Source organism: Ambystoma mexicanum, chromosome 2p, assembly GCF_040938575.1.
Source record: "Ambystoma mexicanum isolate Mex_15411 chromosome 2p, UKY_AmexF1_1, whole genome shotgun sequence".
Lineage (NCBI taxonomy): Eukaryota > Metazoa > Chordata > Amphibia > Caudata > Ambystomatidae > Ambystoma > Ambystoma mexicanum.
Genome location: NC_090923.1, coordinates 825,122,358 through 825,138,429, shown reverse-complemented (window position 1 = coordinate 825,138,429; position 16,072 = coordinate 825,122,358).

Genomic DNA, 16,072 nt, shown 5'->3' with positions numbered 1-16,072 from the left:
GCCTGGTAGATTATACCTATTGTTGTGAAGGTTTTCTTGCCAAGTGATATTTGACAATGTGTGAATCCAGTCAGCTTGCAGTTGTTTTTGGTACCATCTGCATTGTAACGTAGAAACATTAGTATTACATATTTACTATGTGTTTGTATTACTAATGTGCAGCGATTATCTGAATTGCAGGTAGAACATAATCTACCATGGTTTGCATTTTGTACAAGTTGCTGAAATGGAATGGATTCAAAATTAGGTATTGATATATATACGAAGCGTTCATTGGGGATTTCTTCTTGTGTCACATTGTTGCAGAGAGTGCATGTATGTTTCCACATGTATGAAATATGGAAGATTTCATTTATAGGTATGTTTTTGTTTTCTAGTACTTGTAGTAAGTACATTAGAAATTCTTGTGGATCTTCCTGTGAGTTGATAGTGAATTTAACCATTCCAGCACAGTAGTCCAATTCTTGTCTTATTCCATAAACACTTTATGTGTTATCAGGATTGTTTGCTGCATTTCTGTGAAGTACTAACATTTGCAAACACAATTGGTCTGTACTGTGTAAGTAAATGTTGTCAATAATTGGTGGTAATTGAAATAGAATATTCATTGCTACATTTGCGTAGCAACTTACACCAACTATATTTGAGAGTTTAAATGGACCAGGTAGTTCTGTATCTGACTGCTTTTTTTGGAGTTTGTCTTCCTTCTTTGAAAAAGTACCTGGTTTTTTTTTCCCTAATTGATTCTTTTTTGCTTGTGGTATTTGATGAAGTATTAGTTTCTTTTATTCTCTTTGGAGGATTTGCATTGACATCCTGTTGCATTTCTGTTTGATTTATTGTTCTTTTATAATGTTTTACTTTTTGTGGAACAGAATATGTGTTTAGATGGGGGGTGTATAGTGAGCGAAGTCTATTGTATTCTAAAATGGAAGGAATATCAGCGCTTACTTTACTTGCATCAAAGTTGATTAGAACTAGACCGTCAAGTGTACGCAAGCGTGATAGTGCTACGTAGCTCATGCCTTCTTTAAAGACTGTGTTACCAATATCTATCATTGCTTTGTCTAGGGTAAGACCTTGTGATTTATGAATTGTGACTGCGTATGCAAGAGTTAGAGAAAATTGTTCTCTGCGTACATACATGTCTTTGAAGAAAAGGAATCGAGCTGTTGAGCGTCCTATCCTTTTTTTGTTGTGCCAGGAGAGAATTTCTCAGATACTCTTTTTGTTGAGAGAACAACAGATAGCTATGGCTGTGTGTTTCAGAAAACAGATTGTTTGGATTTTGGGAGATTCATGGATACATTGGTGGTTGAAGGTGCATGCAGAAAGCTGTGGAGTAGCTGTAGATCTTGGATTTCCACATGTGGAAGTACACTGGCATGGAGTACGTGGAATGAAGTGGTTGGACTTGCTACCTCTTAGTGCTACTTTGGAGACAGAGCAACATCCAGACACAATTGTAATTCATTGTGGAGGGAATAGTTTAGGACATGTGTCTGGAATTTCTTTGCAATTTTCTATGAAGGAAGGACTTGGGAAGGTCATGGACATGTTTCCTAATTCTCAAGTAATATTTTACGGATTGCACAGAAACAAATGTGGCTTCGTCCTTCTTCATTTGGTCCACGAATGGAAAAAGCAAGGCGCAATGTTAATAAGGCTGTTTGTGCCTTTCTAAGAGATTTTGGCATGTCCTATTTTCATAATGAAAATATTATGTTTCATAGTACATACATTTTTCGCAGAGATGGAGTCCATCTTACTTATGCTGGCAATCAGATTTTTTGACAAATATACAAAAAGCATTACAACGTTTTTTAGATTTTCAGCATCTATTTTGACGTAGGTGTTAAGTATTTATAATTTTTGACATACAAACACCTCCCAAAGGCTCTTTTAAGAGCCACCACTTCCTACCAGAGAAAATTGCAATGGTTATGATAGGGTACCAACCCAATTTTTTTGATGTCCGCGAACTGTCCACAGACTTCTCAAAAATACAAAGGGCCCTGCTTCATTTATTTTCATTTCTATTTTTTAACTGTGAAAGGCGGCTCTGAAAAGAGCCTTTTTTTTTTTGGGATTTTTGTAATTTTGTATTTTATTTTGGTTTTTTAGACACAACACACTAGGAGAGGAGGGGAAAGGAGGGTAAAGGGGGGGACACCAACCACAGAGATAAGAAAGGGCGAGCTGAGAGAGGAAGATGTAGAGTGGGTTTTATTTGGGTAGTGAGCAGGTCTTCTCATGCTCTGAGACGATAGTCTCAAAAGCACTCCAAAGTCGCTCACCCCTGCAGAGTACTGTGTCACAGTACATACATACAACTGTGACCCTCGAAAGGTAAGGGTCATCAGAATTCTGTATGGCCTGTGAGGCAGCTTGAGGAAGACGCTGTCCTTGTGGTGACAGGATCAGAAACGGAGGATGAAGTAGAGGAAATCAACCTACTACGTTCTTCGCAAGGTACAACCCCCAGAGTGAAATTACCTCAGGTGCCGCTTCATGGTCGTGGTCCCAAAGCTGTACGAACCGTGCCTCCCGCAACTGAGTATCATTTTGCACTCAGTGCAGATAACACGGTTCGCACGAGCCTTAGGACCATTCCCATAAATGGAAAATAACCGCCACACCCAAGACTCACGTCTAGTGCGGGTAGTAGGGATTTCCTCTACCTCATTCTCGTCATCCTCTTCTTCCTCCTCTGCATCCTCACTCCTGTTCCCCTCTTCAGGCCCTTGGGAAGGTGGTGGAGGGGGTAGGGGTGGTGCTGAAGCAGGTGCAGCACCAGGTGGCAGTTCTGCAGCCAGGGATGCCATCACAATGGTGTAATCAGCAAGTTGCAGGAGAAATAGCTGTGCTCTGAAGAATAGCCAGAAACACAATGAGAATAAGCTCTAAGGCGTGGTCTTTTATAGGGGTGCTCGTATGTGGTTCGCGGACATGCGCGCTGTCCGCGGACAGATCAAACACAAAAAAGGGTTCAAAAAGTTTCAAAAGATATGTAGAAACTCAGGATTACTATGTGGGACTTGTGCCATGATGAGTTTTTATGGAAAAATATTGTGGATTACTCGAAAATGTACTTTTAATTTGTTCGGGGACACGAACAGTGTCCGCATTCAGAACACGCGATTAGCATTGGTGCGGTCACATGATCCCTTCGCGACATGTCCGCGAAGGAAGCTCCTGTCCGCAGGACACCAAATGCATGGACATGGGTTTGCGCATGCGCGTTGATGTTCTACGGACAGTGTTCGGTTCTGAATTAATCAAAAGTGCGTCACACATCAAACAAACATTTCTGGGCATCGCGTGTGTTCTAGAACAGTTTAAACTTGCTAGCGAACACTACGGACAGATATGGTGTTCTTTAGGACACTTCCATTTTCGTTTGATTACGAACTTTTCAGGACATCAATTGTGTTCTTAGAACAGTTTAACTTGCTAGCAAACATTACGGACAGGTATAGTGTTCTTTAGGACACCTCCATTTACGTTTAATTACGAACATTTCAGGACACCAATTGGGTTCTTAGAACAGTTTCAACTTGCTAGCGAACAGTACGGACAGGTATAGTGTTCTTTAGGACACCTCCATTTTCGTTAAATTACGAACATTTCAGGACACCGCTTGTGTTCTTAGAACAGTTTCAACTTGCTAGCGAACAGTATGGACAGGTATAGTGTTCTTCAGGACACCTCCATTTTCGTTTATTTACGAACATTTCAGAACACCCGTGCTGTCCGCGGACATATACATTGTTTTAAAAAAAAAAAAAAATGGGAATTAATTACAACACAATATAAACATGTAACTTTATTTCAGATATATTAATAATTTATGACAGAGAAGGTGAGGCAGAAACAGAAACAAAAACAGGAGAATTAGGGGTTTCAACATGATTGGTATCAGATGAAGAAGGGATGGAAGTCTCATCAAAACGTTTTGGATTATGGAGAGGGTTTGGGGATAATTGACTGGGATATGGTGAGGGGGACAAGTACATGTGGGACAATGGTATGAGGTTTTTGTTTTAAAATGATTCTCAACAAAAGTTTTCAAATTATTAAAATTGCTCAATAATGAATCCATTTTTTCTTTTAAGATGTCAAGCGTGTTTTCCATAACAGTTTCTTCAGAGATATTTTCTATTTTGGTATGCTCTGTACAAAAAGAAATATATATGTTAAATATATATAAAATAATAACAATTAAATGGTTTATATTGTAAAGTGTGTACCATTAGCTTCACTATTTTCTGACATTTCGTCATGTGGGAAGTGCTCCTCTAGCCATTCCAGAGTACTAGACATTTCTGTGAGAAAAAAAATATATATAATAATTTTTTTTAATCTAATACAGAAAGTTTATAAAGATATGAGTAAAACGATGTACACTTACTATTTCAGGTAAGATATGTTCTCAGTACTCTGTAGGTCTGGTCTTGTTCTTAGTTGTGGAGTGTCTGTGAGGTAATTATGTTGGAAGCCAATGTATCTTCTCTTGGTATATTCCATTTTAGAACATATTGTATTTAAATGAATGGTTAGTGTGGTACATATATGGGTTACATTTCTTATGTATTACTACATATAATATGTATGTGTACTACTTTGTGAATTTTTTAAATGTTATCATGTTGTAATATAACAATTAAACATACCCACCCCCCAGACTTTTTAGGTAGTGGTACTGTTGTCCGAACATGTCCGCGGACATCAAAAAGGTTTGCGGACATCACATTCAGTAGAAGTGGTTCAGTATGTTCCATATTACATGTACATAAAGTCAAAGTTACTATTGTTAAGCTTTGCTACTAAAAACCTATGAAATTCAGTGAAAAAACTTTGTTAAAGGGACGTTATGGTTAAGTTGTGCTACTAGAAAACTATGAAATTCAGTGAAAAAAACTTTGTTAAAGGGACGTAATGGTTCAGTTGCGCTACTAAAAACCTATGAAATTCGGTGAAAAAACTTTGTTAAAGGGACGTTATGGTTCCAAGTAAAACCGAAAAACCCTTGAAATTCGCCAGTTATGGTAAACTAAGCAACCATAACTCGCGCCACTACCGTGCACTGCTAAGACTAACACCCAGGACATAAAAGATGACATCACAAATGTCATTGAAGACATCACTGATGACAACACATGTGCATTTACCTTTCATGAAAAGTCTGTATAAGGGTTTCTTATTGTAATGTTAATTAAAAAAGTGTGAAGGATCATTGGAATAAATATCAAGGGCTAATTAGTCCATCCAGTATACTAATGTGCTCATGTAGAAACGTAGGCATTGTGTGCAGCAAACATGATGGAGATGCAATATTCATAAGCTTGCCATGTTAAATAGTGAAATTATAACCGTTTTCTTATTCGACTTTTGAATACTATGAAACGTGTGATAAGTAGATAATAAAACCCACTTACTACATAATTGCATTATTATAGACAAAACGCAAAGAGACAACACCACATACAAATATGAGTATATACAAAGAAATTGAAGTAAGAGAAAAACAGCAGCAGTAGTAGCAAAAAGTGTTCATAAACTAACTGATTACCTTTATGCAGATAAATGATTGTTCTGTTTCAAAGATGCTACTTACCCTATGTATATATATCACATGATGTACCTGGACTCTAATGAAAGTAGTGTGAATACAAGATATAAAAATAGGAGCTTATACAGGGATAGTACATTAATAAAAAAAACAACAGAACTATCAGAAAGTGCTGACAACTCTGATTATTTTAATGCACAGAAAGGATTGCTATCTTTCAAGCTTGTGTCTTCCCCTATGTATATGTTTCATATGATATGATTGGACCCTAAGGGAATTATTGTAAGAACATACTTGAAGGATAAGTCTACAAATATACTACCTTTTCCACTTTTAATTCCTGACTGTTACTGAAGAAAACCATGTGGCCTAGTGTTATGCTTGATTTATGCTTGGTTCAAAATGGCGCGGGCGCACAATGCATTCTGGGAGCGCTCGGAGCCATGTTGGATATTTACTTCATACCGCAGTGAAAGGCTGCACATATTTTGCTGAAGTGTTAGATTCACAGTGCTGAGACAAACATGCTTTTCCAAACCTGGTATGCAGTTAAGGCCATTCCTGCTGGGAAAGCTAACATTGTTATGGCTTGCTACTGTTCTCCGTGGAGCGTGTTTTTAGAGCAGGGAGGCCCTTCATTCCTTGAGGGGAGCTCTCGATTGACCCAGCTGGCAACCGACGGCTGTTCCTCAACTGCACAGGTGCAATTTCCAGAATGTTCGAGAATTAACTCCCCATTGTGGAGTGTGTATATATGCGGAAACCCAGAGGGGGTCAGGTGAGACTTCAGCCAGAGAAGGACGCTTACGCCTGACCTTCCTATGAGCTGTGGTACTCTCGGCCTGGCTGTCCCCGGGGTCTTTCAGCCGCTTCTGGACGAGATGAGGACTTCTATTACGCTCACGGTGATGTATTTCCTTTTGACTTCTTTACTTCTTCTGTGATCTATGACCTTACTATTTTTATGAGTTATTTCTATGTACTTGTAAGCTTTGAATAAATAGCCGTAAAGAGCTGATTTATCTTCTAAGAGTGCGTGGTTGTGAGTTATTGTGTCTGTCGGTTTTTTTGGTTCAAAGTACTTGCTCCATAATTGCATTGATGATTTATGGTTGTTTCGTGCACTTTTCGAGGAAGAGCAGTACATTTTTGGCGTCATGAACAGGATTTACGTGATGAGTTGTTCCGTGCATCCAAGAGTCTGTTGAAACATAGACAGGATTTGGTTGTCGTGTAAGTGAAGTTTATTTTTTTGAAAAGTGAAGTTTTTTGTCTCTTTGGTAACTGCTTGAGTGCCTGTGGGAGTGATTGCAGCGTGGAGAAGAAAATATATAGGTTCAACGAGGTTTTGCTTTGCTTGCGATAATGAGTAGTTTGTTCAAGAAGAAGAACGTTACCGCTGGCGGTGACTGTTCTGATGGTGTTCTTCCAGGTTGGACGAAGAGTCTGTATGATAAATTGGCTGAAGCGTGGGCATGTGGTGCCGGTTTAAGAGAAACTTGGGATCAAGGATTGGGAGATGCCGATCCGACTGATGTAATTGCATGCTTGCAACAAGTTCCAGTAGAACATGGTAAAGAATGTGCGGCATTAGGTAGGCGAGGTTGGGTTCTTTTGTATGCTTATAGGAAAATACATCAGATGAAAATGGACATGAAAAATGAGGTTTTGCGATTAGAGAGAGAGCTAGCTGCAGAACGGCAGACTGCGTTAATGCAGCAGATTCAAATGAAATTGTTTAAACATAAGGATCAGGCGGTGGCTGAGAGGGCAGCAGTCAGAGTAGCGCGATATAAGTATAGGAAAAGACGGGGAGGGGTCAACAAAAGGAAGGTGGCAACTGTAATCGCTACCGCTGGCGTAGACTGGGATCAGGACAAGTGGGATGGTGATATTTTTGATTCGACCAGTCTAGAAAGTAGTTCCGCAGAGGAGTCTGACCCCAAACCAGAGGTGAAACAGAAAACAGTGGCAGCGAAGCCTGTTAGAAGGCGGCGAGCCGGACCACACCCGCAGAATCCTGGTGGTGGTATGGTGGATTTAAGCACTTTTGAAGATTACACACAACAGGAGGTTGGGGAAATTATTACCCGTTTGAAGCAAAAATCAGGGGAAGCTTTATTGACATGGATGGTGAGATTACTAGACGGGGGTGCTGCAGGGTTGTTGGTAGATTCTACTGATTCACCGCGTTTTTTACCCCTGTCAATTGACACCAATGTACAGGAGGTCTTAAGAGCAGGACCGCCCCCTGACGCTAATGGTCAAGATACGCAGGTGTCTTTGTTGCACCTGATAGCCCTAGCATGTAACCGTAAATACCCTAATACCACAGATTGGCCCAGTGAAGAAACGAAGTGGTATACGTTGAGAGAAGCAATTCAAAAAGTCAGAGAGCATGCGATGAAAGAGGTGATTCACATAGATGCTCCTGATCACATGGGAGCCGTACCGCTCTGTTTCAATGCGAAACATGGTGATTAGAAATTATTAGAAATGCGCCACCCGCATACAAAAGTGTCATTATGACTTTGCTTGTAGGCATGACGGGCAAGGCTACTGATGAGGTAGCAGATGACATTCAGCAACTCGCAGATTTGGGAGAGTGGGATAAGAGCGATAACAAGCCACAGGAGAGAGAGGGGCGTAGTGAGAGAAGAACCGAAGGCAGGCGGCAAGATAGTAGAGACTCCCGAGTGTCCTGAAAAGACATGTTTTTGGCTTTGTTAAAAGATGGTGTGCCACACGAAGAAATTGATGGCATTGAAACCAGAGTAATGTATAAATTATACAAAAAACGAGGACTTGCAGCCAAAGAGCGCTACAAACAGGTTAAGAAACAAGTAATCACCACGCCACAGGGGGACGCCTCACCTTCTGCTCCCCCTGCGGAAGAACAAGATGAAGGGTCTATGGGGACACCTTCCCCGTACCAGCCAACATATGCTGATTTGAGAAAGGTGGTGAGTGTGATGCTAGAGGCGGAGACGAGTCACACTCATTCGAAGTTTGACTAGGGCTTCGGCCAAGCTCCGGCAGCGTCTGCCCGCATAAAAGTGGATAGGCGGCCTCATGTTGATGTTAAGATTTTTTGGGGGCCAGGAAATACACAAGGGGTGCGAGCATTGATAGACACTGGGGCGGAGGCCTCTTTGATTCATAGTAATCCGACTCAATTTAAAGGCAAACAGTTTACGATCACAGGTTTAGGGGGAAAGGAGACCCCCGCAGTTCAAACGCGAGTGGAGATGAAAATAGGCAATTTAAAGAGGCAGAAATACCAAGTGTTGATTGTCCCGATACCTGAATATATAATTGGCTTTGACATATTGGAAGGGCTAACCTTGGGACTTGGCGGTAAAACGTACCAGTTTGGGGTGAATGCATTGATCTGTACACCCATTACTGTAGGCAAATTGAAGATGCCCCCAGTGCAAGTGCCAGCGGCGACTAAGCGGGTAGCTATGAAACAATACCGCATTCCTGGGGGGCACAATGAAATTTCAGACACCATCAAAGAGTATGTGGTGGCGGGTGTATTACGCCCTATTACTACATCATGGAACAATCCGCTCTGGCCCATTAAAAAGGGGGATGGGTCATGGAGGATGACCGTGGATTACAGGGAGTTGAATAAACACACTCCTCCCTTAGTGCCCGCAGTCCCAGATGCTATTACTTTGATTGAAAATGTCCAACAGTTTGAGGGGACTTGGTATGCAGTGATCGATTTAGCTAATGCATTTTTCTCCGTGCCAATTGCTGACGAGTGTCAAGAACAGTTTGCATTTTCGTGGGGTGGATGTCAGTACACTTTCACAAGACTACCCATGGGGTACATGCACAGTCCGACTATTTGTCACCGGCTGGTGGCAGAGCACTTAGACAAGATACCGTGTAAACATGACATACAAATCTCTCATTACATTGATGATATTTTGATACAGGGCAAGGATGAGCACAGTGTGCAAAGTCAGCTAGATGTCATTATAGAAGGATTGAAAAAGGAAGGGTGGGAGATTAATCCGAGTAAAATTCAAGGTCCAGCTGAAACAGTGATATTCTTAGGGATTCAGTGGCATCATGGGCATCGAGAAATGATGCCAAAAGCACGACAGAAAATACTTGAATTCACCACTCCAACGAGCAAAAAGCAAGCTCAGCAGTTTATAGGACTGTTTGGGTTTTGGAGACAGCACATTCCGCATTTAGGGCAGATATTGGCCCCCCTCTACAAGGTGACATGAAAGAAATATGAGTTTCAGTGGGGGGACGAGCAGCAGAAAGCTTTTGAGATGGCGAAAGACACGGTGCAGCAGGTGCTTGATTTATGGCCCTTGAAGGAAGGTGAAGTGGAATTAAATGTGTCTGTGCAAGACAATTATGCTAACTGGAGTGTGTGGCAGAAACAAGACCGAAACATGTGCCATTAGGGTTTTGGAGTCGTAAGTTGCCCGACGCTGGTAACTCATATACTCCGTTTGAGAAGCAATTGCTGGCATGTTATTGGGCTCTTGTTGATACCGAGCAGATGACGTTGGGTCATGATGTATTCATGAGACCTGAAATACCAATCATGCAGTGGGTACTGAGCTCTCCTAAAACGCATCGTATAGGACATGCTCAAGAAGCCAGCATAATTAAGTGGAAATGGTATATTCAAGACAGAGCCAAATCAGGAAAGGGTGGAGTGGCAAAACTACATGAGCAAGTAGCCAACATACCGCCCTCAGATTACATACCAGCGGAGGTGCCTGAAAAACATGAGTCTCCCGTTACAGTGATTTGACCGTGGAGCAAACAGAGCATGCTTGGTTCACAGATGGTTCAGCTCGATATGTGGGAACTGAGCGGTACTGGAAAGCAGTGTCGTACAATCCCAAAACAAAAAGATGTTGACAACGACAGGGAAAGGAAAGAGCAGTCAGTTTGCAGAACTTTACGCAGTTTACCAAGCATTGAAACAAGAGACCTCTGGTCAGTGTCATGTGTACACAGATTCATGGTCAGTGGCGAATGGATTGGCAGTGTAGGTGCCGACTTGGCAAAAGAATGGATGGAAGATTCATTCAAAAGAGTTGTGGGGAAAGGAACTGTGGCAAGATATTGCAGAAATGTTGTTACAAAGTGAAGTCACTGTATATCATGTGTACGCACATTGTGCCACAGAGTCATTAGAGCGTTGGTTTAATTCTGTTGCAGACGAACACACCAAGATTGCGACAATGGATGCAGAGGTTCAGGAAGACGATATGGAGGGTTTGGCCAAATGGTCCCATCAGAAAAGTGGGCACCTTGGAGAAAAGGCTACTATCAGGTGGGCACAAGCTCGAGGCATCAGTCTTCCTTTAGAACTAGTGAAAACAATCATTTTACAGTGTCCCGTGTGCCAACACCAATTGTATAGACCTATACCTCAGATTGTTAGAGGCCATTGAGAAGAGGAAAATTACCAGGTCAAATTTGGCAGATTGATTATATCGGTCCTATGCCAAACAGCAGAGGATGTCAGTATGCATGCACTATTGTAGATACATACTCGGGATATTTGATGGTTTTGCCGTCCAAACGTGCAACCCAATTGAACACCATCAGGTTGTTAGATCAGATCATATTACATTATGGAGTGCCTTTGCAGATTCAAAGTGACAATGGGTCACATTTCAAAGGCAAATTGATCCAAGAATTTTGTCAGGAAAAGAGCATTGAGTAGATTTACCACATCCCCTACCATTCAGCTGCAGCAGGGCTAATTGAACGAATGAATGGGTTACTGGCATGATCGTGTGTTTGATGCGGTTTAAGTGTTAAACAATAGGCCTGTGTATGAACATGAAACTCCTTTGATGCGATTAATGACTCCTGATTTACAGGTTCAACCCAATTCAGTTAGAGAAACATTGTTATACTGGGAAATTACGGCAGGTTATTTAGCTCCCTATCGAGCAACTCCAGAGTCAGCAGGGGTAGACGTGCATTCTAATGAAGAAATCAGACTAGATCCAAGAGGAATAGTTGTCATCGAAACAGGAATTGGAGTACAGATTCCCCCAGAGCACATGGGATGGATTGCCCCTAGATCTAGCCTAGCATTGAAGGGAGTTCAAGTGTTGGGAGGGGTAATTGATGCTGATGACCAAGGTGAGATGAAAGTCATCCTAATGAATAGTGGGGATCAATTGTTATCAATCCACAAGGGTGATCGAGTGGCCCAATTGATAGTCATTCCCATTAAATTGTCCATGATTAAGAAAGGGGAGCCTCCTACAGTGTTAACTACCCGTGGGGATCGCGGTTTTGGCTCTTCAGACAGTATGGTACCGGGTGCAAAGGTGTGGGTGGAAAAGCCAAGTGGCCCACCAGTGCCCGCAGATGTCATTGCATCAGGCAAAGGTCAAGTGGTTTTAGTAATGGAGCCTGGTAGAAAGAAATGGCAATATGTACCCGCAGACAAATGTTACCTAAGAGAGTGATGTGCAACACTGATATCTCTTTTCTGGGTTTGATTTGGGTCTGGTTGGTGTGACTGTGGCACTAAATGGACTCTATTTGGGCGAATTAGACGATCTACTATTACCAGCAACAAATGTCACATCTGTGCCAGTGATGAAGGGGCTACTGATAGTGATGAATAATGTTGTCCCCAAGAAGCCCTATGCTAGGGCCGACAAGCCCGCCAGACCGAAGACATGGATCCGTGAAATGCGACAAACACATCAGGAGCAAGTGAAAACAACCTTGATGTCAGCCATGCCGGAATCATTTGTAGGAAGGAGGAAACACTCTCCTACGATTACACAAGAAGAGAATATGTGGATATATCTGGCACAGCAAGTACTGAATATATCACACTTTTGTCTTACTGATGTGCCCAATGCTGAAGCTTTATTGACTCCATGTTTAGTAGCAGTGCCAACGCCTGTCCCGGTTTTAAAGCATATCTTCGGCATCACACATAATGATTCTTTAGTTCAAGACTCAGACATTAGACAATCTTTTTCAGTTTATGAATATTGTCAGTTCTGCCAAGAGACTGACAAGAAATGGAGAAATTTGACACGGGTGATTACGTACAATATAACCCTAGGTGATGTGTGCTATATTATGACACGCAAAGCACAAGAAATTGGTAAATGCAGACAAATAGAGTTGACCAATCAGTATAATCACACTATGTTCGAAAGGAGACTATGTTCGCAAATGTCACGCAAATGCACCAGTGTAAATAACACTATCATGTCTTGCAATCATACAGTGATAACTGCTAGTCATTTGAATCATGTGAAACTTCCAACGGATGGCTCTTTTCATGTGGTAACATTACATATACTTATATTCCAGCTAACATTTCTGGAGGTCCATGTGCTTTGACTCGATTAGGACTAATGATGTTCCCTTTACACTCAGCGATAACTCGAGGTAAAAGGTCAACCTTTGAATCTGTAGGGCTATCTCCTGACTGTGATTCACATGTACATTTACTATCAGAAGCTGAGGTTTTACCATTAACACTTTCATTAGTAGGTGTTTGGGGTTTAGCTGCTGGAGGGTACAAATCTTTGATGAAATTAGCGTGTTTAGTAGTTAAACGTCTTAATCATACTTCGCAGGCTTTAGAAGAATGACTCCTTGATAGTCAAGTTATTAGAAAAGCAACTTTACAGAACAATGCTGCTGTTGATTGCCTATTGCTGAAACATATTTACACATAATTTAGTGTAATGCCTTTGAAGGTATGTGTTGTTTCAATTTAAGTGACCACTCACGATCCATTGAAAGTCATATTCGAGGTTTGAGGGATCTCATTTCTCAAGTGTCTCAAGATCGTAACAGAAATTGGTGGGATTGGTTATTTTCATGGATACCTGATATTGGTGGAACACTACGTTATATTTTTGCTTGCATTTTTATTATACTGTCTATTATAATTGCTTGTTGTTGTTGCCTTCAATGTGTTCCCAATTTAGTTTTAATCTTTCGTAGGTTTCAGAGACCGGTTCCAGTGCCACCTGGCTACAGAAGATAAATATCCAAAGGGTGGAATTGTTATGCTTGATTTATGTTTGGTTCAAAATGGCGCGGGCACGCAATGCATTCTGGGAGTGCTCTGAGCCATGTTGGATATTTACTTCATACCGCAGTGAAAGGCTGCACACATTTTGCTGAAGTGTTAGATTCACAGTGTTGAGACAAACATGCTTTTCCAAACCTGGTATGCAGTCAAGGCCATTTCTTCTGGGAAAGCTAACGTTGTTATGGCTTGCTACTGTTCTCCGTGGAGCGTGTTTTTAGAGCAGGGAGGCCCTGCGTTCCTTGAGGGGAGCTCTCGATTGACCCAGCTGGCAACCGACGGCTGTTCCTCAACTGCGCAGGTGCAATTTCCAGAATGTTGGAGAATTAACTCCCCATTGTGGAGTGTGTATATATGCGGAAACCCGGAGGGGGTCAGGTGAGACTTCAGCCAGAGAAGGATGCTTACGTCTGGCCATCCTGTGAGCTGTGGTACTCTCGGCCTGGCTTTCCCCGGGGTCTTCCAGCCGCTTCTGGACGAGATGAGGAGTTCTATTACACTCACGGTAATGTATTTCCTTTTGACTTCTTTACTTCTTCTGTGATCTATGACCTTACTATTTTATGAGTTATTTCTATGTACTTGTAAGCTTTGAATAAATAGCCGTAAAGAGCTGATTTATCTTCTAAGAGTGCGTGGTTGTAAGTTATTGTGTCTGTCTGTTTTTTTGGTTCAAAGTACTTGCTCCATAATTGCATTGATGATTTATGGTTGTTTCGTGCACTTTTCGAGGAAGAGCAGTACATTTTTGGCGTCATGAACAGGATTTACGTGATGAGTTGTTCCGTGCATCCAAGAGTCTGTTGAAACATAGACAGGATTTGGTTGTCGTGTAAGTGAAGTTTATTTTTTTGAAAAGTGAAGTTTTTTGTCTCTTTGGTAACTGCTTGAGTGCCTGTGGGAGTGATTGCAGCGTGGAGAAGAAAATATATAGGTTCAACGAGGTTTTGCTTTGCTTGCGATAATGAGTAGTTTGTTCAAGAAGAAGAACGTTACCGCTGGCGGTGACTGTTCTGATGGTGTTCTTCCAGGTTGGACGAAGAGTCTGTATGATAAATTGGCTGAAGCGTGGGCATGTGGTGCCGGTTTAAGTGAAACTTGGGATCAAGGATTGGGAGATGCCGATCCGACTGATGTAATTGCATGCTTGCAACAAGTTCCAGTAGAACATGGTAAAGAATGTGCGGCATTAGGTAGGCGAGGTTGGGTTCTTTTGTATGCTTATAGGAAAATACATCAGATGAAAATGGACATGAAAAATGAGGTTTTGCGATTAGAGCGAGAGCTAGCTGCAGAACGGCAGACTGCGTTAATGCAGCAGATTCAAATGAAATTGTTTAAACATAAGGATCAGGCGGTGGCTGAGAGGGCAGCAGTCAGAGTAGCGCGATATAAGTATAGGAAAAGACGGGGAGGGGTCAACAAAAGGAAGGTGGCAACTGTAATCGCTACCGCTGGCGTAGACTGGGATCCGGACAAGTGGGATGGTGATATTTTTGATTCGACCAGTCTAGAAAGTAGTTCCGCAGAGGAGTCTGACCCCAAACCAGAGGTGAAACAGAAAACAGTGGCAGCGAAGCCTGTTAGAAGGCGGCGAGCCGGACCACACCCGCAGAATCCTGGTGGTGGTATGGTGGATTTAAGCACTTTTGAAGATTACACACAACAGGAGGTTGGGGAAATTATTACCCGTTTGAAGCAAAAATCAGGGGAAGCTTTATTGACATGGATGGTGAGATTACTAGACGGGGGTGCTGCAGGGTTGTTGGTAGATTCTACTGATTCACCGCGTTTTTTACCCCTGTCAATTGACACCAATGTACAGGAGGTCTTAAGAGCAGGACCGCCCCCTGACGCTAATGGTCAAGATACGCAGGTGTCTTTGTTGCACCTGATAGCCCTAGCATGTAACCGTAAATACCCTAATACCACAGATTGGCCCAGTGAAGAAACGAAGTGGTATACGTTGAGAGAAGCAATTCAAAAAGTCAGAGAGCATGCGATGAAAGAGGTGATTCACATAGATGCTCCTGATCACATGGGAGCCGTACCGCTCTGTTTCAATGCGAAACATGGTGATTAGAAATTATTAGAAATGCGCCACCCGCATACAAAAGTGTCATTATGACTTTGCTTGTAGGCATGACGGGCAAGGCTACTGATGAGGTAACAGATGCCATTCAGCAACTCGCAGATTTGGGAGAGTGGGATAAGAGCGATAACAAGCCACAGGAGAGAGAGGGGCGTAGTGAGAGAAGAACCGAAGGCAGGCGGCAAGATAGTAGAGACTCCCGAGTGTCCTGAAAAGACATGTTTTTGGCTTTGTTAAAAGATGGTGTGCCACACGAAGAAATTGATGGCATTGAAACCAGAGTAATGTATAAATTATACAAAAAACGAGGACTTGCAGCCAAAGAGCGCTACAAACA